Source organism: Leucopleurus acutus (assembly GCF_964270905.1).
Source record: "Leucopleurus acutus genome assembly, chromosome: 18".
Classification (NCBI taxonomy): Eukaryota; Metazoa; Chordata; class Mammalia; order Artiodactyla; family Delphinidae; genus Leucopleurus; species Leucopleurus acutus.
In genome coordinates, this window is record NC_139160.1 from 63,961,913 (window position 1) to 63,988,096 (window position 26,184).

Genomic DNA, 26,184 nt, shown 5'->3' on the forward strand with positions numbered 1-26,184 from the left:
ACTTACCTGAAAAGGTGCTACATATGTTTCAAAGCTAAGGTGATCTTTATTCCCTTGAATTTATCAAGTACATGTATGCAATACAGCAATTTGGGGAAGTATGACCTAGTAGAATAAACAAACACCAGTTGCAAAGGGGCCTGGAATCAGTGTCATAGGCTTTCTCTCCTCTGCACTGACCTCCTTGATCCCTTAATCCCACTTTCCTAGAAAATAAAGGAAGAGGCTGGAAATAGGTCTTGGGGGTGGAAGAACACAAATGCCTGGGAGAGGACGACCTGTGTTTTTCTCAGGAATAAGGAGGTTGCAGCTTTAATCAAACTAGGCCAATCGCTGGCTCGGAAGATAGTTTGCAGCATCTTCTGCAGCAACCCTGGGATGAACCAGCTCACACATATTCTCTGGAGTTATTTCCGAGGAGTTTCTTAGAGAACAAAGAGCTACTTTCCAGGCTATGGACACTCCATGATGGCCCTGCTCCTTGAGGTGTGGCCCAAGACTGGCAGTGTGGGCATCACCTGGGAGCTTGTTACAAATGCACACTTTCTGGGAATTCCCTGGTGGTCCAGTGGTTAGGACTCAGTGCTCTCACTGCCAGGGGGCCCGGGTTTGATCCCTGGTGGGGGAACTAAGATCCCGACAGCCTCATAGTGAGGCCAAGAAAAAAAAAATGCACACTTTCAGTGGCCCCTCCTTACCACCTGAATCAGAACCTGCGTTTTCACGAGTGCCCTGGGTGAGTGTTTTGCACATTGAAATTTGAAAAGCACTGGCATTTGGATCCCTCTTTATAGGACTTAGAGACCCTCAGTACCTCCCAGAGTTGCCTGTGTTGCGGCCTGCACTGCCCCCCTGCTTTCTCTACGCAGCAATCTACACGGCTTTCTGCAGCCTGATCTTACCGTTCATCTTCATCATTGTGGTCTTCCATTATGTTAGACTCCCACTATGTCTCCTGAGCCTGGCAGGCAGGGTCCTCTGAGATCTGGCCGTGCCCACACCTTCGGCATTGGCTGGCATCACTCCCAGCATGACCACAGCTTCGTGGCCCTGCATGTGCTATGCTGATTCTGGCCTTTGTGTCTTGCTCTTCTAAGCTCAGCGAAAACGCCCTTCCTATTCATCCTGCCTATCCTTTAAGACGCACCTGAGGTCTTGCTTATCTTAGGAAGCCTTTCGTAGCCTGTACCCAGCTAATCACCAGGATACACACACACAGTCACCTTCACTCCAGGCTGGGTTAGGCACCCCTTGGGGTTCCACCCTGCTGCATGGGCACAGCACTCTTACTGCATCCGGACTGTTCTTACAAACAGTCTGCCATGAGACACTGAGGGCCTGGAAAAATGAGACAGTCTTAGGGTCCATGTAGAGTAGTGGTGAGTATAGACCCTGGAGCTAGCTGTCTGGGCTCATGTCCCAGCTCTGCCACTAACTAGGCATGTGACCTTGGACAAGTCACTTAACCTCCCTGTACTTCAGCTTCCTCATCTGTAAAAAGGACTAATTTGAGGTATCTGCCTCGTGATGTGGTTGTGAGGATGAAATGCAGTATCTGTATGATATCAACATGTTTGCGGTCATGTTTGAATTATTCAGCCTTGGACCCCCAGTGACTGACTGAGTGCCTGCCATAAAGTACAGGCTCCATAAATAAGATATTGAAGGACTGAATGTATGACAGTGATTGTTTGGGTTTTGTATTATTTGACCAACCAAATCCATCACCTCTGTGAAGTCTGTACGTTTTGCATTATTAGCCCCACGTAATAAATGAGGAAGGGGTCTACGAGGTTCCCTTGCCTAAGACCTCACAAGCAATTCCAAGTAGGGGCAAAACCAGTGCTAGAGCTCTTTTAGGCTTGTTGCTTTGTGCAGAATCAATACCCCTGATGTTAAATCTGCCAAATGGAAATACAGTGGATTTTTAAGGGCAGGCGTCTGGTCATGGAAACTTTTCTCCTAAACTTCTTATTGCCGAAGACCAGTGACCATGCCCACTCACCCAAAGAGCAACCGTTCACGCCTTCCTTCCACCCAGAAGAGTCTTCTGCCAGTTTCTATTCCAATTTTATAGCATGTGGCAGACCAAGTCCTTAGGATGCACATGCCAACTTGACAATTATTTATTAAAATGCTAGGATTAAGAAAAAAGTTGCAGACTGATGAAAACTGCTTTTTCTAAATATTCACGGTATACATTTTCAATATTGCAAAGAAAATTCTCTCGCAAGCACAAAGACCAAAATAACACACACTTTCTTACTAGTTTATTCTCCTTAAATTCGTTTTTGCTCTGAGTATGAAAATGAACGCTCACACAATATGACAACAGCGGTAAATATTTTGTTTTGTTTTTACTGAAAGGGGAAAAAATCGACTTTAATTTGAATACTAAACCATCCAGAATATCTAGCTGAAAACATGTTTTTATTATTTGCATTCTTAGGTTTGGCTTGCTATTCTTTTGGCATATCTACTGATATCACTTGCAATATTTTTTCATTTCATATATTAATATTTAATATTCTTTAAACATTGTTCAACCTTAATGGTTGTCTAATTTCTGTTTTTCATCCACAGAGAAGCTATTAATTTATGAGCATATAGGGCAGTAAGTAATAATTTGCATGAATGCCTTGAGCAGATATGCTTCCATAGGCCACCCATAGCATAGACTCTGGAAGGGGTGATACCATCTATTGGCTAAGCTCCAATGAACATTGCTTTACAAGAAGCAGAAAAAAAGTTTTTTAATCCATAAAGAAGTCTACTAAGTGAAAAATCAACAGAGATGACAGGAGCAGGCTTGTTTCTGTTCCATTTTTTCTTTTGTGTACTCTCTGCAGTTCCCTGCTGGGAGAGATTTGTGAAATGACAAAACAAGAAGCAGAAGTGCTTTGAAGGGCTGAAGACCAGCTCATCATTTTCTGTGTCCAGAACCTGACTTTTCTTCCAACCACGCTGTCAACAGACCTCCATGTCCACACATCGCCCACTGAGCTAACCCAAAATTAGGTCAGTTGGGTGAAAAAAATTCACCGCTGAGTCAGTCAAACCAGCAGTTGAGCAATACCTAGACACTGAAATCTGCTCAATGCCTCATCCCATTGGTAATGATATTTCACATCGCGTAAATTTCACAACTGGTTTGGGCAGGGCAACAGCACCTGCGTTAAATGTTACTCTTGAAGGTACAGTTGTACATACATTCAGAGGTGAGAGGCTACATCTATTTGACAGGACATTAGGTTAATTGTTCTCAAAGCAATCTCAATGCTTCCCTTCTTCAGAAAGGCGTGGGGTGAGTTGCCCTTGGGCCAGGAAGTCAATGATGAAGTCCATCACCGTGCCATAAATTCTGGCCTCAGAATTTACCCTCCCTGTCTCCTAGGGTTACCTTTCCTAAAATCTGGGATTTATAGTCACCTCAGGACAGACGCCTCGCTTGCACCCTGAGGTAGGTAGTTAGGTAGTTCCCTAGATAATTTGGAACAGACAAAATAATATTTCCTCGATTATTGGCATATTACAGTTAGTCTTTTCAAGTAGCTGCGTGATTGTTATTATTCTCTTTTTAAATTTTTTCCTCACCTTGAACAAGCTTTACGGGTCATAGCAGAAGTTTAATAAGATTTGGAATTAGTACCCATGCTAATAAGATCTCATCTCGTAATCTGGTATTCAGAAAACATATTTAACAGAAGCAATGATTTTCCTGGCTGTTCAGGAAGTTAAACTACCTAGTCTGACGCAGGGAAACCCAAGCCCTTCAGTTTTAAACGAGGCTCTAAAAAGTCATCCCTGCTCTTGATTTTTTTGTGTGCTGAATTTACATCTTGGCTACAGACTTTCCAGATGTGTTTTCCTTATTAAAATACTAAAACAAAATTAGCCATGCTTAAATCATGGAGATATATATATATATATATATATATATATATATATATATATATATATATATTTTTTTTTTTTTTTTTTTTTTTTTTTTTTTGCGGTACGCGGGCCTCTCACTCTTGTGGCCTCTCCTGTTGCGGAGCACAGGCTCCGGACGCGCAGGCTCAGCGGCCATGGCTCACGGGCCCAGCCGCTCCGCGGCATGTGGGATCTTCCTGGACCGGGACACGAACCCGTGTCCCCTGCATCAGCAGGCAGACTCTCAACCACTGCGCCACCAGGGAAGATGGGCATATATTTTTAAAGCCTCATTATTTTGGATTGGGGGGTGATTTTTGTTGGTTTGTTGTTTTGGGCTAACATTTTTATGTACCAAGAAAGCACATTTGAGTATAAATTTATCCATGGATGAACTGTATGTTGCTGAGTATACAGTAAACTATGACATTACTTCCTCAACTCCTTGCCAATTTATTAATAAAAGAGTTTTGCCACTTGGCATTATGTAACATAAAAACTGCATTTAAGGCTTATTAAAGATTTAGGGTACTATTATTGAAAACATAATTATTAGCATGTGATACTAATTTAGCATAATTTACTCAAACTGAATGTATTTCCCTTCCTATAAATAGTAATAATTTAAAACAGCTTCTGTTATATCATGGGCTTTGAACGCAACACAGTCTACCTTTATGAAGCTACGTCAGCCACAGAGAGAGAAGCACAGCACTAAAGGGGCTGCCTTTGAAGTAAGCTCATTTGTCACTGTTTCAACTCAGGACAGTAGTATCTTCAGCTTTGCTTGTTCAGGGTAGGGGTGGTCACACAGAGTCATGACCCGCCAGGGCGTCAGGGTCGCTGTTGTTGCCAAATAAAAAAAAAACGATTCCTTTTATAAAGTAATGATCAACATTTAAAGTTTTTGGTTAGGGTATTTATTTCTTTCTCATAAAGGATTTTGGGGGAGATATTATCATCGGTTAACTTTATTGCCAATGATTTTATAAATAACAGGTCGGGGGAAATGCTGGGGCTTTATTTGGGAATTTCAAGATCTGAATGCCCATAGAGACGCATGAGCGTGAACTGTCACGCCAACTGCAAGAACAAAAACATTAAAGAATCCCCAACATAAGGCAAGTGGGTCAAATTAGAACCCATAGTTCTGATTCCACGGGGTCAGCCTAGTTCTTCTGTATATTTTGAAATAGACCAGGATTTCCAACTGTGATAAGTAACAATGATAACAGAAACAGCTAGCATGTATACAGTATTTATAAGGCGTCAAGCATGGCATCTCCATTATTACATTGACTCCTCATAGCAGCATTGAAGTGGAGGTTTAGCGTTCCCATTTTTTTATTTGCTCCAGATCACACAGATGGTAAAAGGCAGAGCTGAGGTTCCAACTTAGTCTGTCCGCCTTCAGCATCTGTGCTCTTAATTGAGGCATCCCATTCAGTTTGACCCATCAGCCTAGTTAACCTAAGGTCAGGGGTTGACAAATTACAGCCCTGGGCCAGATCCAGCTCACCACCTCTTTTTGTATGATCTGTAAGCTAAGAACAATCTTTACATTTTTAAATTTTTTTTAAAAAAGAAGTGTAGGGCTTCCCTGGTGGCTCAGTGGTTGAGAGTCCGCCTGCCGATACAGAGGACACGGGTTCGTGCCCCAGTCCGGGAAGATCCCACATGCCGCGGAGTGGCTGGGCCCGTGAGCCACGGCTGCTGAGCCTGCGCGTCCAGAGCCTGTGCTCCGCCACGGGAGAGGCCATAACAGTGAGAGGCCCAAGTACTGCAAAAAAAAAGAAGTGTAATATTTTGTGATATGTAAAAATTACATAACACATAAAGTGTTACATAAAATGTCTAAAAAGTTTTATTGGAACGCAAGCCTCTTTCATTTGTTTACATAGTATCCATGGCTGCTAAAGTGGCAGAGTTGACTAGTTGTGAGAGAGACCAGACGGCCCGCAAAGCCAAAAACATCTACCACTTGGCTTTTCACAGACAGAGTTTACCTGTCTGTGAAAAGGGGGTCTTCACTGAGCCACTAAGGAGAAGATGCAAGAATCACCAGAAGTAAATGGGGGCTGTTAGAATGGGTCAAATCAGAAATTAGGATCCCTAGTTCATCTACCTACCTCAAGTACAGGTATAGAAATTACCAGTTATGGCCTTGTCTGATGCTGGCCTGTTGTTCCAGGACGCTTAGCAATTCCAGAATCCTCTGTGGCTGCTTCTTTCTTACAAGGATGAGAAATGACATGTTGAGGAAGGGACAGAATGGTAGAAGGTGACCTCATGCAATGTTTTTAAACACTTAACAAAATCCATTTTTGTAATGAGCCTACTTCCAGGTGGGGAGAAATGATCCACCAAGATCATTCCAATAACATTCCTACCTGGAAGGCATTTTTTTGTAAATTTTAAGATTTCCAAATAAAATTCTTAAAAAAAAAAACTCTTTCAAAATAAGCAAGAGTTCCATGGTTAATATTTTCCTAAGTGTCATAAAACTTCACTGTAAATAGTACTTGCTGAAAGTAAAACCAGATCTTGTTATTTTTTTAAAACATAAACAGTGCTTTGAATGAAGTTAACTATTTTCAGGTATAAACTGTATTGTAATGTAGCCATCCCTCGGTATCTGAGGAGGATTGGTCCCAGGACCCCCACGTCCAAGGATGCTCAGGTCCCCTCTATAAAATGGCATAGTATTTGCATATAACCCACACACATCCTCCTGTATAGTTTAAATCATCTCCAGATTACTTATCGTACCTAATGCAATGTAAATTCTACGTAAATTGTTGCTGGCTCGCCACAAATTCAAGTTTTGCTCTTTGGAACTTACAAGAAATTTTTTTTGGAATATTTTCAATCCATGGGTGCAGAACCCATGGATACAGAGGGCAAACTGTATTTGGAATTAACTAAATATTGCCTCCAAGGAACCAAATGTTAGAAATAGATATTTGTGCCTGTTTTGGAAACAAGGGTGAATAAAATCATTTGTTCTTTAAAATATTTTAAATGCTTGCTCTGGAATAACATTTGCATTATTATTTTGCATAACGTCTATAAAATGGATTTGTTCAGCAGAGAGAAATTTCAAGCTAAGTTATACCAAATCCCAAGTAGTGATGTTTGAAATAAATCTCAACATCCAGTTGTTCCGCCATCACCCTAAGGAAATGAGATGCTTCAGAAAATGTGTACATGGGGCCAGGCAGCTCTGGATTTTATAGACCAGAACTGAGATGTCAATGTTCCACTCTGCTCAACTAACATCCATCCATTCCTTCCCTTTTAGTGCCATGTTCTCTGTTATTAGATCCTGGAGCCACAAAGATGACAGACACAGTCACTACCCTTATTTGGATTCTCGACTACAATTCTTACACTTTTTCTATATTTCTACTTTGAGGGAGTATGGAGTGGTTCTCTGATTATTCTGTCCCACCTGGTTATGTCAATCACTCCCACAGGCTGTCTTACATTTATAGGAGAGAATCTTTAGGGCATCATTCCACATATCCTTCCTGGTCTCCTGAATAGAAACGTGCCTCCTGCTGACATAATAATGACTGGATCAGTGATCTATTGCCACAATAATTCTACACAATGAACAATCATAATATTTCAATAGATTATCACAATACACATAGCTCCTGAGTCTATGAGGTTAAGCTGATCTGGCCACACTCAGCTGAGGCCTGGCTGCAGGTTGGTACCTAGATTTGCTATTTTGTGCTGGGCTGTCAGTTGGTCATTCCAGGTTGGCTCAGCTCAGCAATCTGCAGGCTCGCCCAGGCATGTCCTTCTCATGGACATGACAGAGGGTAGGAGCGAGCAAGCCCAATTACTGCAAGGTACTCTTCAAGTTTCTACCTGTATTACGTCAGCTGACGTCCCGTTGACCAAAGCGAGTCGCGTGGCCAAGCCCTGTGTCAGAAGGGAAGGGTCATGAAAAGTGACATGGCAAACTGCATGAATGAGGGGACTGGTAAAGCCCTGGAGCCATGCAAGCTCCCATGAAAGTGAGCAAAACTAAGAACCCCAAAGGTAAATTATTTTCATTATAAAATACATAGGTCCAAATATGTATACATATATCAATAAGTAAGAATCATATTGTGCAACAATGTCTAAACATCCCTCTATAATTTAGAGGATTTTAACAAAGTGACAAACTCCATCTGCTGAGTTTAGTCTTGCTTACCCCTTTCAGAGGACCTCCCACAGTTCAGGAGACGCTTAGAGATGGGGCAGCTAAAAAGCCAGGTGAGTCCCAGGAAGACGGCTACTACAGGACCTGACCTAGAGAACAGCGGGAAACCTGTCACCTCTCGCTTGCTTGTTGGAAGCAGGTCAAAGGTAAATACGAACACCTCCAATCACCAGTCAAGTTAAAAGAAAGCTCATATTGTATCCATCTGCAGAAAAATACTGTACTTCCCCCTCCTGGCAACTGCAGCATGCCTAGTAAAGGGAACCAAGACCCCCTAGCCCCACCCGTTTGGGGATATAACTGCATAGAACTTCACTACACCAATTAAAATTAGATTAAAGTAATCTACACTAACTCAGTGAGTGTGTGAATGTTGACGTTGATAAGGAAACAGGCATCAAGATATACCACAGAAGATCAGTTAACATGCAAATGGGCCCAGCTTATGGGGCCCTTGGTGAGAAGAATTGACTACGCTTTCTTTTTTTACTTTTTAAATTGTGGTGTGCACTACGGTAACCTAAAAGGGAGGGAAGTCCAAAAGGGAGGGGATATCTGTACGTGTATGGCCGATTTATTTTGTTGTGCAGTGGAGGCTAACACAACATTGTAAAGCAACCATACTCTAATAAAAATTAATTTAAAAAATAAATTTAAAAAATAATCAATTGTGGTTAAAAACCACATAACATGAGATCTACCTTCTTAACAAAATTTTAAGTACACAGTACAGTACTGTTAACTATAAGCACAATGTACAGATCTCTAGAAGTTTTCCGTCTTGCATGACTGAAACTTTATACCCATTAAACAGCAACTCCCCATTTCCTCCTCCCCCAGCAGCCACCATGCTACTTTCTGGTTTCGTGAGTTTGTTTCAGACATGTCACATCAGTGGAATCACGTAGAATTTGTCCTTCTGTGACTGACTTTCTTTACTTAGCATAATGTCCTCAAGGTTCATCCATGCTATAGCATATGGCAGGATTTCCTTCCTTTTTCATGGCTGAATAACGTTCCATTGTGTGTATACACCACATTTTCTTTATCTATTCATCATGGATAAACATTTAGGTAGTTTCCACCTGTTGGCTGTTGTGAGTAATGCTGCAGTGAACATAGGAGTATAAATCCTTCTTTGAGCTCCTGACTTCAATTCTTTTGGCTATATACCCAGAAGTGAGATTACTGGATTATATGGTAGTTCTATTTTTAATTTTTTGAGAAATTACATACTGTTTTCCATAGTGGCCGCACTATTTTTCCCACCAACAATGTACTTGGGTTCCAATTTTTCCACATCCTTGCAACACTTGTTATTTTCTGAGAGGTTTTTTTTGTTGTTTGTTTGTTTATTGTGGTTTTTTTGTTTCTATAATGACAATCCTAACAGGCATGAGGTCACATCTCATCGTGGCTTTGACTTGGGTTTCCCTGATGATTACTGACATTGAGCATCTTTTCACAGACTACACTTGCTTAGCCGTATAATGGCTAGGGGCCACATTTATTTTACATTATTAAAAAAAAGATAGGTTCTTTTGGTATATGTTCCTAGGAGTCCCAAATACAAAAAACGATTACACTTTTTTTTTTTTTTTTTTTGCGGTACGCGGGCCTGTCACTGCTGTGGCCTCTCCCATTGCGGAGCACAGGCTCCGGATGTGCAGGCCCAGCGGCCATGGCTCACGGGCCCAGCCGCCCCGCGGCATGTGGAATCCTCCCGGACCGGGGCACGAACCCGTGTCCCCTGCACTGGCAGGCGGACTCTCAACCGCTGCGCCACCAGGGAAGCCCCGATTTCACTTTTTAATACCTGTGTCACATTTTAATAATGATAAAATACTTAACACAACAAAACTGCACAGATTGTTAACAGAAAACATCAAGAATTCCTATTCAATCTCTTAGAATAGAGTCTGCCTTCACTTAAGGAATTTTGTAACCACTGTCAGCAAAATTAATCTTCAGTATTTAACATCTCATCACTCCTCAAAGACATGAATAATGCTATCATGAGCATTTTTCCATCATTGCAAAAAAGGAAAGAAATGGAAATGAAAGAAATTCACACAATAAGGGAAGTGCTCATTCCACACTTAGACTTCGATTAGTGCCAAATGAGTTGTGCTTATTGAATCAACAGTATCACTTTAACATGTGACATATGTCATGCATTAGCCCTCCACTCTGGACAGGCTACTTAACTTTAGGGCCCAGCGCAAGATGAACATGCATGGCCCTTGTTCAAAATTTATTAAGATTTCAAGACAGCAAGTGCAGAGCATTAGACCAAGTTCGAGGATCTTCTAAGTAGAAGGTAGTCACATGCCCATGAAGCCAGCCCTGACCCCATGGTAAAAAGAAAAGAGGGGTTTCCCTGGTGGCGCAGTGGTTGAGAGCCTGCCTGCCAATGCAGGGGACACGGGTTCGTGCCCCTGTCTGGGAAGATCCCACATGCCGCGGAGCGGCTGGGCCCGTGAGCCATGGCCGCTGAGCCTGTGCGTCCGGATCTTGTGCTCCGCAACGGGAGAGGCCACAAGAGTGAGAGGCCCGCGTACCGTAAAAAAAAAAAAAAAAAAGAAAAGAGGATAATTTGGGGGTATCTCTCATATATCAGAAAACTATGCATAACCAACTCAGGGCTCTCAAAGTAACAGCGGGGGTGATAGTGAAGGTCCTTAAAAATCTAATTGGGAAAGAATGTCCACAAACTGCACCTGTATCAAGTTTATCAAGTATATCAACTTGATATCAAGTTTTTTTTCTAGAAAATTCCAAAAGATCACTTAATTTCAATGCCCACCCAGACATGCACTTTGAGGTTGAGTTTTGCAGTGAGCCAGAGCCAGGCTACAGAGCGGAGTTACTTCCCTCCTTGTCATGATTGATTAATTTCCTGGCAATCATCGTCAGGGGAGAGAAAAGTTTCTGAGAATTAGACAAGCTCACAATATCCCCAGTCACTATGAACAGTTAGTTCAGGGGAGACTTTGGGGAGACCAAGATCAAGCCTGGCTTTACCATGCTCTATATAACTTATTAACCTTAAACAATGAAATGGTTATGAGGATGAGAGCGGAATTTAAATGAACAATGGGAAGTCATCTTTCCCAAGTACTTGCCATTAGCAATGATCCCCGGAATTTCACAATACGAAATCATACATTTTGAGAAACCCAGCTTTCCAGCACTCACCACTTAAGTAATCAGAAGAAGTTTCCTTTTAGCTTGTGGTGATTTACAAAGTGAGCCGGTGGCCTTTTCATCTATTATTGTTGTCACAAGATTTATTTCCTCTACAAATGCTTTCATTTATTTAAAAAAAAAAAAAAAAGAACATAACCAGCAATACAGTCAGATCCTGAGTGATTTCTTCAATTTTGTAAATTACACTAATGACATAATTAATAACTTTAATACAAAAACTATGGGTGTCAGATGGGCACATCATCCAATCAATGGAAACAGATCATTTTCTCTTATGTTTAATGATTCTCTCAAGAATTGAATCTAAGAAAACAGAAGTCAATCAATAAGGGACTCGCACATATTGTCTCTTTTATCAGTAGAACTGAAAACAAAGTTTTCCTTTATTGTGTAAATTTCAACCATTGGAAATCAATTGTTGTTTGCAGAGGGAGGGAGCTGTATAGGGTGGACACCAATGTCTGATTTTTATATTGTAAAATCCCAGCAGAAGGTATAATTATTGCCTACCGAAGCTTTTCGTGATTGTCCAAATACTCTGCAAATCAAGATGAACATCTTTCAGGAGAATTCTGATTCTTTAAACCACATCTTCTACAGTAGGGAGCTCAGAGAGTCTGAGACCCTACTACAGCCCCATCCTAACTTTGTCGTGTGTCAGTTGGGTTCTTGTAAAGATTTGGAGACACCCTGCCGGACGCGGGCGGGCAGTGCAGTGAAGCTGTGATGTTTGCAGACGTGGAGACTTGTCTCTAGTTTCAACCGGCCTGCAGAGCTGTGGAGGGCTTCTTGGAACTTGGAGCTACCCATGAAGAACATGAAACGCAATCACAAGTTCTCTTAGATTGCTCCTTTCAGATGCAGCCTAAGTATAAATGTTGTAACACCACCTGCACCGCTGCCATCAGCTTTGGGGATTTGGAAGAGGCATGCAGGAAATAGGACAGAAGCAGCGGCATCTGGAATACAGGCTAACATCCCAGGTTAACCCATTAAAGACAAGGTCTTCCTTCTTAACTTCCTGTTCTCTTTAAGCCCAATTCCATCTCATTAAATGCCCTTATTGTTATTTATGGTGCAAGGACCACACCCTAAATTCTGTCCTAACTTTTTCCATTTGCAATGTCATTTGATTTCTCCGTTTCTTCAACACTTACCTCCAGACAAGTCTTTCATAGCCTCCACACTGTTTCCTCATCCCCAGCCATCTCGTACCACACACTGCATCTCACAGCCAGGCTGCGCATCCTGAAACACAGCCGCCAGCATGCCCTTCCCTTCACGCTCCCCAGAATGGCTCCCCTGGTCAACCAGCTAGGTCTCCACGTCTCCACGGTCCTTTTCCTCATTCAGGTCTGAGGGGAAGCATGGGTTTGGGATCAGAGCCACAGGAATATTCGATTTTATGAGCTCACCCAAGGTCAGTGACACCAACCAAATTCATGCAGCTGAGTTGTAAGTCAGAGTAAGTGTTCAAGGAAAATGTAACCACCAGGTGACTCGAATGTTTCTCCAGCTGCTGAGTGTTTTCTTTAGAAAGGACCCAAAAAATGCTTAATAGCTGGATGGTTAGAACCTAGGAAGCTGATTGATGTTAATGAACAGCGTAATTGTATGATGAGAGCCAGTATCAGTTAAGAAATGTTTATTGCAAGTCTACCAGCTGTCAAGTACTGTTCCAAACCCTCAAGTACATCTGTGAACAAAAAGGACAAAAAGCAAATTCCTTGTGGAGCTTATATTCTGTGGAGAGAGACAGACACTAAAAACAGTAACTCTGATAAAATAAGTGAATTATACATATGTGTATGGGTTGAATTGTGTCCCCCAAAAGATACGTTGAAATCCTAAGCCCCAGGATCTCAGAATGTGACCTTACTTGGAAATAGAATTTTTGCAGGTGTAGTTAAGATGAGGTCATACTGAGGTAGGACAAGCCCTTAATCTAATACAACTGCATAGCAGCAGAAGGATGCCCTGTGACGATGGAGACAGAGATTGGAGTGATGTGACTGCAAGCCGAAGGATGCCAAGGATTGACAGCCCCCCCCCCCCCAGAAGCTGGAAGAGGTGGGGAAGATTCCCTCCAGAGTCTCAGAGGGAGTATGGCCTTGCTGACACCTTGATTTGGGACTTGTGGCTTCCAGAACTGTGAGAGAATAAATTTCTATTGTTTTAAGCTTCCCAGCCTGTGGTACTTTGTTCTGTCACCCCTAGCAAACTCAACACTATTTTAGAGGGTGGTCTGTGCTGGGAGAGGGGCAGGGAGCAACGGAGAGATTGTGGTTCAATTCTGCAGGGAGGAACGTGGGTTGTGAGGGTAGAAAGAGTGGTCCAAGTAAGCGTCGTGGAGGTGAGATTTGAGCAAAGACTTAAAGGAGGTGAAGAAATTGGCCATGCAGGTATTTGGGGAAGAGGGCTTTGGGCTGAAGAATGGCAAGTGTAGAAGTCCCAGGCAGGAGCCGGCCAGGCATGCTGGAGACCAAGCAAGGAGCCCCTTATGGCTGGAGGAGAAAGAGGAGGAGATTGTTAGAGGCTGAGGTTGGATGTACGGTGAAGGAGCAGGGTCCTTCCGGGCTACTTTGAAGACTGGAGCTTTTGCTCTGAGTGAAATGTAAAGGCTGGACATTTCTGAGCAGAGGACTGACATGATCTTACATCTGAAGAATTCCTCTGGCTGCCCAGTTGAGAATAGACTTTGGGAGGAAGGGCGGAGAGAAGCTCTTGCAGTCGTTAGTCCAGTAATCCCAGCAGGCCATGGCGTGCTCACTTTATGATGCTGGGATGGGTGCTGAGAAGTGGTTGGACTCTGAATATAGTTTGAAACGAGAGCCAAGAGTACTCACAGATGGAGAAGACGTGGGGTGCCCCATGCCTCCCAGGTGCTGGAAGACCCCATTCCCTCTCGGAGAGTGTTAAAGACACGCAAAAAAATCCTTCCGCGTTGGTTTTCCCTTTCCTGCACGTTATATTCCGATGCTTAGCCCTCTGTCATGAAAAAATCATGCTGGCTTGATTGCAAGAGTTAGATTGCACCGTATAATTTTTTTAGTATGAAAGTACTATATGTACATGATTTTTTAAATAAACGTACAGAAGGATAGAAAATGAAAATTAAAGGCCTTTCTTTCACTTCCTAGTGTCATAGTTCAGCTATAACCAGTTAATGTCTACTCTTACAAATAAATATAATGCATATACAACAAATATGTGTTATATCCTATTTTTTACACAAATGTGACTATATTATACATGCTGTTCTGCCTTGCTTCTTCTCTACTTCAGTGTCTTTACAATATGAACACTGTTTCAAATCAACATTTACAAAAACCTGATGCTTTGTCATGGTTGTATAATAGTACATTGAATGCATATGCAATCATTTAATTAATCTTTCCCTTATTGATGAACATTTTTTTAAGGTTGAAATTAAAAATAGCAAACATGTATATACCGCTTACTATATGCTCAGCACTGTTTTTTTGTTTGTTTGATTTTTGGCTGCGTTGGGTCTTCGTTGCTGCGCGCGAGCTTTCTCTCTAGCTGCGGCGAGCGGGGGCTACTCTTCACTGTGGTGTGCGGGCCTCTCATTGTGGTGGCTTCTCTTGTTGCAGAGCACGGGCTCTAGGCACTCAGGCTTCAGTAGTTGCGGCACGCGGGATCAGTAGTTGTGCCTTGCGTGCTCTAGTGCGCAAGCTCAGTAGTTGTGGCACAGAGGCTTAGTTGCTCCACAGCATGTGGGATCTTCCCGGACCAGGGCTTGAACCCGTGTCCCCTGCATTGGCAGGTGGATTCTTAACCACTGCACCACCAGGGAAGTCCCTGCTCAGCACTGTTTTAAAGAACTCATTTATTTCTCACAACATTCCAATGAGCAGATACTATTATTATCCCAAGTTTTCGGATAAAGGCACTCGGCACAGAGGGGTCAAGCAACTTGCCAAAGATCACACAGCTGACAGTGATGGATCCAGTCAATCCTCTACAACTTCTATTTCTCTTTACTTTGTGGAACTATGTTTGTAGGATCAAATCCTAGACGTAAAATTGTTGGATCGAAGAGTAAATGTGTTTTGAATCTTGATTGATAATTTCAAGTTGCCTTCCACAGAGGCAGTGCTAATCTTTACCAAAGCTACTGGATGAAGAATAGCATCTCATCTGTGTTGTTGGTTTTTTTTTATCTGTGTTTTAATTTCCATCTCTTCAATCGTGAGTGAGGTTGAAATTTCTCCCTGAATTAATTGGCCATTCTGTGTGTGTGTGTGTGTGTGTGTGTGTGTGTGTGTGTGAACTGTCTGTTCATGTCCCTTGCCCATTTTCCTTTGGGCTATTCATCTATTTTTATTAACTCATATGAGCTCTTTGTATATTAATAAAATTAGTCGTTTGTCATATATGTTCCAAACAGTTTCCTCGGTTTTACTTGTCTTTTGCATTTAAGATTTTTTTCCTATGTGACCATATAACAAATAGATCATTTTTCTTTCACAGTTTCTGATCTTACTGATTCCCTTAGTGAGAACTTCAAAGACCTTCTTTTCTGTGGATAAGGGTGAGTTGAACTAAAATGGCAATCTTAATTTGCATTTCCAAACCAACTTTATTCCAAATGAGTTGCCTATTCTGATGTCCAAAACAATATTATTTCAAACATATCATTCATGATATATCTATGGCCAAGTGGGATAGATGACATTACATTTTGCTGGAATTCACAGTTGGTTAAAATGTTTTATGCTATTAATATTAATTAAGAAGAATGCAACCTAGAAGGAGAAGGTGGTCTCTAGTGGCAAACCACTAGTCTCTGTTTTTAGTTCCATCCTGTTTGATATTTTATTACATATTTGAATTAGAATAAAATAGGCATGCTTACTATACTTAGTAATGGCACAAGTTTGGAAGGGTGGTTAACATACTAGTCATCAGATGCACTCAGATTTATTCTGACAGCTTGGCATAATCGGCAAAACAAATGAGATGAAATTTCACAGTGGTAAGTGAAAAGTTCTGCAGTGAGGTTAAGAAATGCCTGGCCAGGGCTTCCCTGGTGGCGCAGTGGTTGAGAGTCCGCCTGCCAATGCAGGCGACACGGGTTCTTGCCCCGGTCCAGGAAGATCCCACATGCCGCGGAGCGGCTGGGCCCGTGAGCCATGGCCGCTGAGCTTGCGCGTCCGGAGCCTGTGCTCCGCAATGGGAGAGGCCACAACAGTGAGAGGCCCGCATATCGCAAAAAAAAAAAAAAAAGAATCCGCCTGCCAATGCAGGGGACACAGGTTCGAGCCCTGGTCCGGGAAGATCCCACATGCCGCGGAGCAACTAAGCTTATGCTACTGAGCCTGCGCTCTACAGCCCGCAAGCCACAACTACTGAGCCCACGTGCCACAACTACTGAAGCCTGCGCACCTAGAGCCCGTGCTCCACAACAAGAGAAGCCACAACAATGAGAAGCCCGTGAATTGCAACGAAGAGTAGCCCCCGCTTGCAGCAACTAGAGAAAGCCCACACGGAGCAACGAAGACCCAACACAGCCATAAATTAATTAATTAATTAATTAATTAATTAAAAAAAGAAATGCCTGGCCAATTAGAAGATGAGAGACACCTGAACCATTGGCAATTCAAATAAAATTGTTTAGGGGGTTTAATTTAATGAAAATTGCAATACTGGCCCATGGACAAAATTGCCAGAAGAGCTAATGAGATCTTAAATTACATTAACAGAAATATTTCATCCAGAATGAAAACAGTAATTGTCCCAGATGTATGCTTTGCTGGTATGCTTACATGGAGAGAACTGTTTTACCTCTGAGTATCATATCTTAAGAGATACATTGACAAAATGGGGTTCCCCCAAGAATGAAAACCATGCCATTGGAATATTTAAACTAGAAAAAGAAAACTTTTCCTAGTCTTGAGTTATTAGGGCTCAAATAATCATCTTTGCATATTTAAAGGACCGTTATGTGGAGGCACGACTATATTTATCCTGTGCGACTCTAAGGAGTGGGGCTGGGATAAATGACGTCATAGAAAGGGAGACTTCCGTTTAACAAAGAATTGTCTAATGCTTGGAGCTGTCCGTGAACTGAATGATTGCCTTATGAAAGAGTGAGATTTACATCATCTGGAGTATTCAAGCCGAGGGGCAGGGGTGTTGTAAGAGAAGTCAAGCTTTGGTTGAGATCAGATATATAAGATCAGCCACAGGGAATTTGTTACGTGTGGTTTAAACAAGGCCAATGTTTGCAGCTTCAGTGTTAGTCCTATAATAATGTCACTTGTAATTACTAGCATTCCATTAAGCATTAGTTGAATTGGAAAGAGGAACAGGGTCTTAGCCTCTCTTATTTGTGCTGCAGCCAATGACATGAATGCACCCTTGGAAGTATGTTTTGCAGGAGAAAATCATCCATCATGTCTATTAAAGCAAAAAAAACCCAAAAAGATAAAAACAAACAAACAACAAAAAAAAACCCCACTGGTCTGATAATCTTAAAATTTTTTCCAATTTCTGAGAATCTAAGATGCTGCGTCTGGGGAAGCTGGCGTAGCTTCAGTCAGGAGAAGCTAACTGGAGACAGTGACAGAGGTTTGGGAAAGAAGTCGTTGGTGAATCAGGCGAGGAGGCATATGGCCCCATGCGTTCTCAGGAGGGAAAGGTGGGAACTGGGTTAGTAAACAAACAAACCAAGGTAGAGATAGAAGGTGGAGTTTGGTCATGTGGAAGAAAGCAAGAGACTAACTTTTGGAAGCAGGGTTCAATGAAACCAAGACCCCTCATGGTCCTGACCCTGCCAAGCTTTCCAAGTGTCATCCCCACCCCCTCCCTGTCAACACCCAATTGCACGCAGTTCCTTGAACATGTGGGGCCCTCTCATTGCACATACCATCCCCTCTGCCTGGAACACCACTCCCTCCTTATCTACCAGGGGTCCACCAGTCTTTCCTCCAGCCCGGCTCACACATCAACTCTGTGAAGTCTTCCCCAGACTCTCCAGGCAGGGGTAGGCACTTGGTCCTCTGTGTTCCAATAGCGCCCATCACATAAAGATTTCATTAAATAGTTATTCTTAAGCTGTCTGACTCTCTCGCTAGACCATGAGCCCCTCAAAGCTAGGAATTATGCTCTATTGATTTTTCTGTCTCCAGAGTCTAAATTGTGCAAAGTACATCTTTGTGCCTCAGTAGATGTTTGACGAATAAATAAATGAATGAGTGAATGAGTGAAGGAAGAGCAGCACAGCTGAGCCCAGGCTATAGGTGCAGATGTTCTGTTCCTTTAGTTCTCCAGCAAGAGGAGTGAGCCCTCACGTGACAGCTGAGTAGCCCCAACTATGGGGATGGAAATATTTCTGGGGTAGAGAGTCAGGCATGCCATTAGAAGGGTTCTCATATTTTCCTCTGGAGTCCTTGGCCCAGTGCTTTGCCCTGTAAATAGTATGAAGATTTGTACTCTACGTTTAATGTATTTGTTCAAATGAATGAACAAGTGTCTGGATAGATGAATGAAAATCCATGTCCTCAAGTGCTGGTTGATTTTCTTGAGTCTTGAGTCAGGATGCCTACAATGATCTGGTCCCTTCTCTCCTGCCAAGCCTTACTTCCCTTCCTTCCTGAGACTCCCTCTCTCCTGTGGTCAGTGTGGTCAGACGGGGGGTGATTCGGATGGAATGACTGCCTCACCCGCATCACCAGCTCTCGATGATTTTGCCCATCCGTGCTGGCGGCGCCCCTTCTCACTCACTGCCCCACTGCCCACACTGCCCTCGACTTTCCCAACCACAGGAGAACGGTGCTCAGGGCACGGTCCGGTCTCCAGGAGTCCGCTGCTCGAGGCCCAGGTCCCATCCCCAGAAGTTCATTCCTGTCCCAGCCATTGCTTTTGCCATTTCCTTACTTATAACAACCCTTCTTCCCTTCCCTATTTAAATTTTTTTTTTATCCTTCCAGCCAGAGACCTATCTACATGTAGCCAACACGTACCTAGCACCTGTCATGCGTCACCCCTTTTCCTCAGTCTTAAAGACACCAGGACGAATGAGATACAGCCCCGACTTCCATTATTCCAGCACATACTAGCCACTCTGCCGCCAGACTTGGGCTTACCGTCACCCTGCCTCACTAGAACTTAATTATCCCCAATTTTTATAGTGTTATTTTCCACCCAAGACACAGCAAATTCGACTTCTCGGAAACTACCACAGCAACTAGCTCCATGCTAGACCCATACCCAATTAATATTTGTCACTCAAGTTGGAGGGGATGGCTTTTCATGGCTTGACATGACTCAACTCAGACAAAAAACTTCCAGATCTCACACTTTTCTTGGATTGGAGATGAGGTGGGATTCTTTCTACTTTAACTTTCTCACTAAAGGAAAAAAAACCCCTAAAATTTCAGAATTTTGAACAGGAATTCAAGTCATCTCATATTACCAGTCAGAATGGCCATCATCAAAAAGTCTACAAACAATAAATGCTGGAGAGGGTGTGGAGAAAAGGGAACCCTCCTGCATTGTTGGTGGAAATGTAAATTGATACAGTCACTATGGAGAACACTATGGAGGTTCCTTAAGAAACTAAAAATAGAGCTACCATATGATCCAGAAATCCCACTACTGGGCATATATCCAGAGAAAAACATGGTTTGAAAGGATACATGCACCCCAATGTTCATTGCAAAGCTGTTTTATAATAGCCAAGACATGGAAGCAACCTAAATGTCCATCAACAGATGAATGGGTAAAGAAGATGTGGTACGATGGAATATTACTCAGCCATTAAAAAGAATGAAATAATGCCATGTGCACAACATGGATGGATCTGGAGATTATCATACTAAGTGAAGTAAGTCAGGCAGAGAAAGACAAATATCATATGATATCACTTATATGCAGAAGCTAGAAAAAATAATACAAACGAACTTATTTACAAAACAGAAACAGACTCACAGACTTAGAGAACTAATTTATGGTTACTGGGGGGAAAGGTAGGGGGGAGGGACAAATTGGGAATTTGGCATTGACATGCATACACTGCTGTATTTAAAATAGATAACCAACAAGGACCTACTGTATAGCACAGGGAACTCAGCTCAACACTCTGTAATAACCTAAATGGGAAAAGAATTGAAAAAGAATAGATACATGTATATGTATAACTGAATCACTTCACTGTACACCTGAAACTAATACAATATTGTTAATCAACTCTATTCCAATATAAAATAAATTTTTTTAAAAAACAAATCATCTCATTTTGTCAGTATTTTTCATTGTAACAATATTGTTTGTACACCTTTTCTCCCAGAAAACTTGGACTGTGTGACACTTTTTTTTTTTTTTTTTTTTTTTTTTTTGTGTGTGTGACACTTTTGAGCTATGGTTCCTGGTCTCTTTTCCCTTCTTTGTGCCTGGGTCCAGTTTTATGTTTGGGTTGGTTTTTATATCAGGAGCAGAAAGACATGAGGAAAGCAGGCTGGATCCATAATTCAGAAACACGTTTTCTAAACCGAAAGACATGTACCGCCAGCTAACAGTAAACTTTTTCCTTTCCTGTGCACCTGACTCTTCTAGTCTGAGAAGCACTTCTCAAAGGAAAAAAAAAAACAAAAACCTAAAATGTAAGCCACCATTAGGGGTATAAAAAAGATTGTAGATAGCTGGAAAACAGACTACACAGAGCAACAGGATAAAATAACCCACAGCACCAAAAGCCAGGGCTGCCAGGGATCAGTTACCACTGAGCCCGTAATGATCTTCTTACATCAAAAGCCCTTTCAAGACATAGCAACATACCTGCCCTGCAAGGACTCTTGAACCAGAGGATAATGTAATCATCAATACTCTGTCCTTTCTCTTTCGTGAGCACTTTAGAAAAAGCCCAGCAGAGTAGTGACTCTGGTATTAGGTGTCCTTTCAAACAATACCTTGAAACCATAATGCAATCTTATTCCTGAAATGTGAAGTATTTGCTGCCACGGTGGGTACACCTGGCACGTCTGGTCGCTAATAGAATAAATCTGTGATTTTCTTTTCACGTGCCTTCTCACTTCTTGGCTGGCTGAATAAGTTGCAAATCAGTTGAACTTACCCTGCTTTTCTATTTTGTTTCAGGATCTGGTATTTTTTGTGCTTTATCTTCCCCTACCTCTTCATAAAAAGAGTAAACCAGTCTGCCTGTGAGAGTATTGACTGGGCTAAGAATGCGGGATTGTGTTGCAAAGGAGCTCAGGCCTGCAATGTTATCACTCAGCAGGACTGGTCCCATCAGAAGGCACATGGTGTGCCATGACGTAGCTGGTCTTCGACCACAAAAGCAGACTTTTCTCTGTGAATTAGACAAACCACACAAAAGGCAACAATAGCTAGCATAAACACCATTTAATACTATTCACAGGCTATTGAAGAGATGGGCGTTGACAAAGAAATGCAGCAAAGCCAGGACATTGTGGTCCCATGAAAGGAGGCCTAGTGAACAGGAAGCATCATTGGAGCAAGCTGACAGTAACCATATAACGGCGGGATTGTGGGGCTGGCATTTACCCCAAGGGTCTTTACAGTCAGAAAAATAAAGGGAAATTAAAGCATAAGGAATCCTCTTTGTGGGCACTTAAAGCCCATGAAGCAACACAAGAAGCTACACAATTGTCTTTTCAGGGCTCGGCTGTGCTTTAGATAATGATGAAAAGGAAACATTTGGGGTGTGCTTACTCATAGGATGCTATATCACCCATTGGGAAAACTCATCTATAAAAATAGATGAAATTTTCACAGCAAAATGAATAGTTGCATAAGCTTCCGTCTCATTTTCAAACAGGAAGAGCTTACTGCGCCTGGATTAGTCAAGTGCTCTCCATGGCTGGGAGCCTCTTTTTGGTACATGAGGTGTCCAGGGCAGGACAGCCCTCATTTTTCACTAGGGGCATAAAGAAAAAGAAAATTAAATAAACCCACGGAAATATAATACCTGTCTTTAAAATAGTTATCCCTGTGTCTAACAGAAAGTAATTTATGCAGACATTTTAAAGTAGGAATTTAACAAAAGTACTTTAATTTTGAAGCAAATCTATAATGATAATCATTTTTGATGCATACTGAGTTCTAAAAAAATAAAGCATGACAGGTGTACCAAATACATTGAGGAAAGCACAAGAAGATTTTAGAAGGGACCCTAGAATGTTCTAGAATATCATTTTACTGAGACAGCTTGAGAACCAGGGAGTTAAGTGACCAGCCATAGTTGCATAACCAGTAATAGCAGCTCAGGTTAGACCCCAGGTCTCCTGACTCCCTGTCCTACTATTTCGAATATGGAAACTTTTTTGAATAGAGAAATAATTTTTAGTGTGAAATAAACTTTTCGATTGTTTATTTAGCTATTTAACCTTGAGCAATTGCCTAACCTCTCTGCGTTTGTTTTACCATCTGTACAATGGGGTCAGCCTACTTCTAGTGTTGCTGAGAGAGATTGAATGAGTTAATCTATGTAAAGCATCTGGCATCAAATAAATGCTATCTAGATGTTTGCTATTATTACTGCTTATGTATTAAACAGCAGAGAGGGTTTTGATGACCTTACAGGTCCAGTTCTCGAGTCTTCTAACTGCAAACCAGAGCTCTTTATCGAACATTATTATGATGTCTCTTAAGACTTTAAAAATACTCTGTAAGCTCAGTGAAACCACCCAACGTCACAGACCACGTTGAATAAGTTGACTATATAGGGCCTTCCCTGGTGGCGCAGTGGTTAAGAATCTGCCTGCCAATGCAGCGGACACAGGTTCGAGCCCTGGTCCAGGAAGATCCCACATGCCGCAGAGCAACTAAGCCCATGCACCGCAACTACTGAGCCTGTGCTCTAGAGCCCGTGTGCCACCATTATTGAGCCCGCGTGCCACCACTATTGAGCCCGCGTGCCACAACTACTGAAGCCTGCATGCCTAGAGCCCGTGCTCCACAACAAGAGAAGCCACCGCAATGAGAAGCCCGTGCACCGCAATGAAGAATAGCCCCTGCTCACTACAACTAGAGAAAGCCCACGTGCAGCAACGTAGCCAAAAAGAAAGAAAGAAATGTATTAAAAAAAATAAGTTGACCCTATACATGAAACTCTCCTTTCTTTAGAGTGGTGGTTCTCAAATTTTAGTGTGAACTTAAAAAAAATTTAAATTTGAAAAAAGAAGAAGCAGCGTGGGGAGATCTTTCACCAGCACATTCCAATTCCATAGGTATCGTGTGTGGTGCCCAGGAAACTGGTTTTTAAATGTGCACTTCCTCCCCTCCAGACGGTTTCTCAGGAAGGCTATCCAAAGACCACGCTATGAGAAAAATTACTTTAAAGCATCAATTCCTTCCTTCCTCCCCACCTCCACCTTCTACTGGGTCTCCGTTTAATTTTCTTATTTGTACACTGGGTCATCTGCTACCAATTAACTTGGTTTGGTAGCAGTGAGGCTAATGAAGAGAAGGATTCTTTTATACCAGTAAAAGTTAACTAGCAAAGCTAGTTCTGCCGGAGCTGAACCTATTTCATCTCAAAGCCCCCAGATCTAACTCCAGCCAAGCACCTTGCCCACGCGAGCACGGGAGACTTATGATAAGAGCGTAAAGATCGTCCGATACTTCCACAGTGGGAACAGCTCCATTAAATACATGCTCCGCTGAATGGTAGGTGTGTCAACATCAGACATTCATTGATTCATCTACTGAGCATGCATGTCAAGAACTGAGGTTCTGGAAAAGGGAGATTTAAACTAAACAAGCCACCGTACTTCAACCCTCAGGCAGGCTGTAATCTAGCAGGGAAAGTAAAACAAACACACACTTATATTTGAATAAAAGGCACTTTATCTCCTCCAGGTTGTTTTGTATCTAGTTTAGCTCTTGATTTCTACTCTCTTTCTCCTGAAGTTGCATAAAGTAACACAGGGATCAGATAATGGGAGAAATGCCAGAGCAGAGAAGATAAAGTAGGCAGAGGCCATCTGCTGGCAGGTTTCTTCCGGTCCGCTTCTCCTTCCCTGCTCGTGTTTGCTCGACTCCGCTGCACTTCCTGACAGCTTCGTGTACAGATGCCCTTGCTCCATCACTTCAGCCCCATCCCAGAAGGCGTGCTAAGCAAGCGTTCTGGGCCGGGCACTGTGTGAGCCCTTATAATGGGAAGGGAATGAAATGGGGCCTCTGCAGCCAGACAGGCAGAGTCCTCTTTGTAAGATGATTCGTTAGTATTTTCTCTGCCCCAAACTGCGCATAAGACCTTTAGAATAATGACATCTTTTAATCTGTAGCGTAAGCCTCATGCCATTATTATCCCATTTACAATGAAGGCACTGAGGCTGGGGGAGGTCAAATAATTTTCCAGCGTCACACAGCTGGTAAGTGTTAGAGACGAGAATGAAGCCCAGTCTGATTCTAAAGTTCCCAGTCTTCACATCTCTGCATATTTGAATTTATATTTTCTGTGCCTCTGCTACTTGTCAGGTAGAGTGCTAGACAGAGATTATGTTAATTCGATGTAATGAGTTTTGTAATGACAGTACATGGACTGATAATAAGACAGTGGTCCTCAACCCAAGACAACTCTGTGACCCTCACCCACTGAGGGTATTTGGGTTAATGTTTGAAGACATCTTGTTAGGAGCAGATAATGTGTGGGTGAGGAGGGAGACCATGAGCCTGGAGAGGCGGCGGGGCAGGGCCAGCAGGGAGAGCGAACGAGTGTGCCAGGCTGAGAACTGGGCCTTCACCCCCTCTAGGGAGGCGGCCCCAGGCAGGGACCAGAGTGGAGAGAGACTGGCCAGAGAGACCATTCTAACGGGGCCGATCCTGAGAGCAATGTCTGTCCGTGCAAATGGAGAGAGGATGCATACGATGTCACAGACATGGAATCAACTCGCTGTGGTCACTTACTGGGCTGAAGGAGAGGGAGACCCGGGTTACAGCGTGTGGGGCAGGAGGTGTGGAAATGAGAGAGAAGAAACTGTAGAAGCAGGTGAGCTGATTACTCAGGATGATCTCACGTCGGCCTCTGTATTGTTTCCTTCAACCAACAATGGGCGATGATGAGTATGACACGCAGACCCTATTTTCTTAGATCCAGAAATTAAACCCACAAATTCATCTACAAATAAAGTCAAGTTTCCTTCCTTCCTGAAGCTGTAGAAGCTCACAGGAAAGGGGAGCCCAACTTTTCCTCGAGACAGCTGACACCTCTACTATTCTTCCATCTTCCGTGCTTTACAGGTTTCTCCAAAGGGTAGTTTGTGACCCTTGTCTCCAATTCTAGTAGCCACTGACAATTTGTTTTCTCCCCAACTCATTACTGAGACTGAACTCTGCAAGGTCATTGTTGGTCTTAGCACTGAGATCCAACGGCTTTCTTCAAGCTTCATCTCCTGCAACTAGTGCTTATGGTCCCAGAGCCCCAGTTAGCCCATGTGTTAAATGAGACCAGGAGCATCAAATGACGATTAGAGGGACTTCCCTGGTGGCGCAGTGGTTAAGAATCCACCTGCCAATGCAGGGGACATATAGGTTTTCATTTTGTTAATCAACCAGCGTTCGAGCCCTGGTCCAGGAAGATCCCACATGCTGTGGAGCAACTAAACGCTTGCGCCACAACTACTGAGCCTGCACTCTAGAGCCGGCTAGCCACAACTACTGAGCCTGAGCGCCACAACTACTGAAGCCCGTGAGCCTAGAGCCTGTGCTCCGCAACAAGAGAAACCAGTGCAATGAGAAGCCCGGGCATCGCAATGAAGAGTAGCCCCCGCTCTCCACAACTAGAGGAAGCCCGCAAGCAGCAACGAAGACCCGACGCAGCCAAAAATAAATAA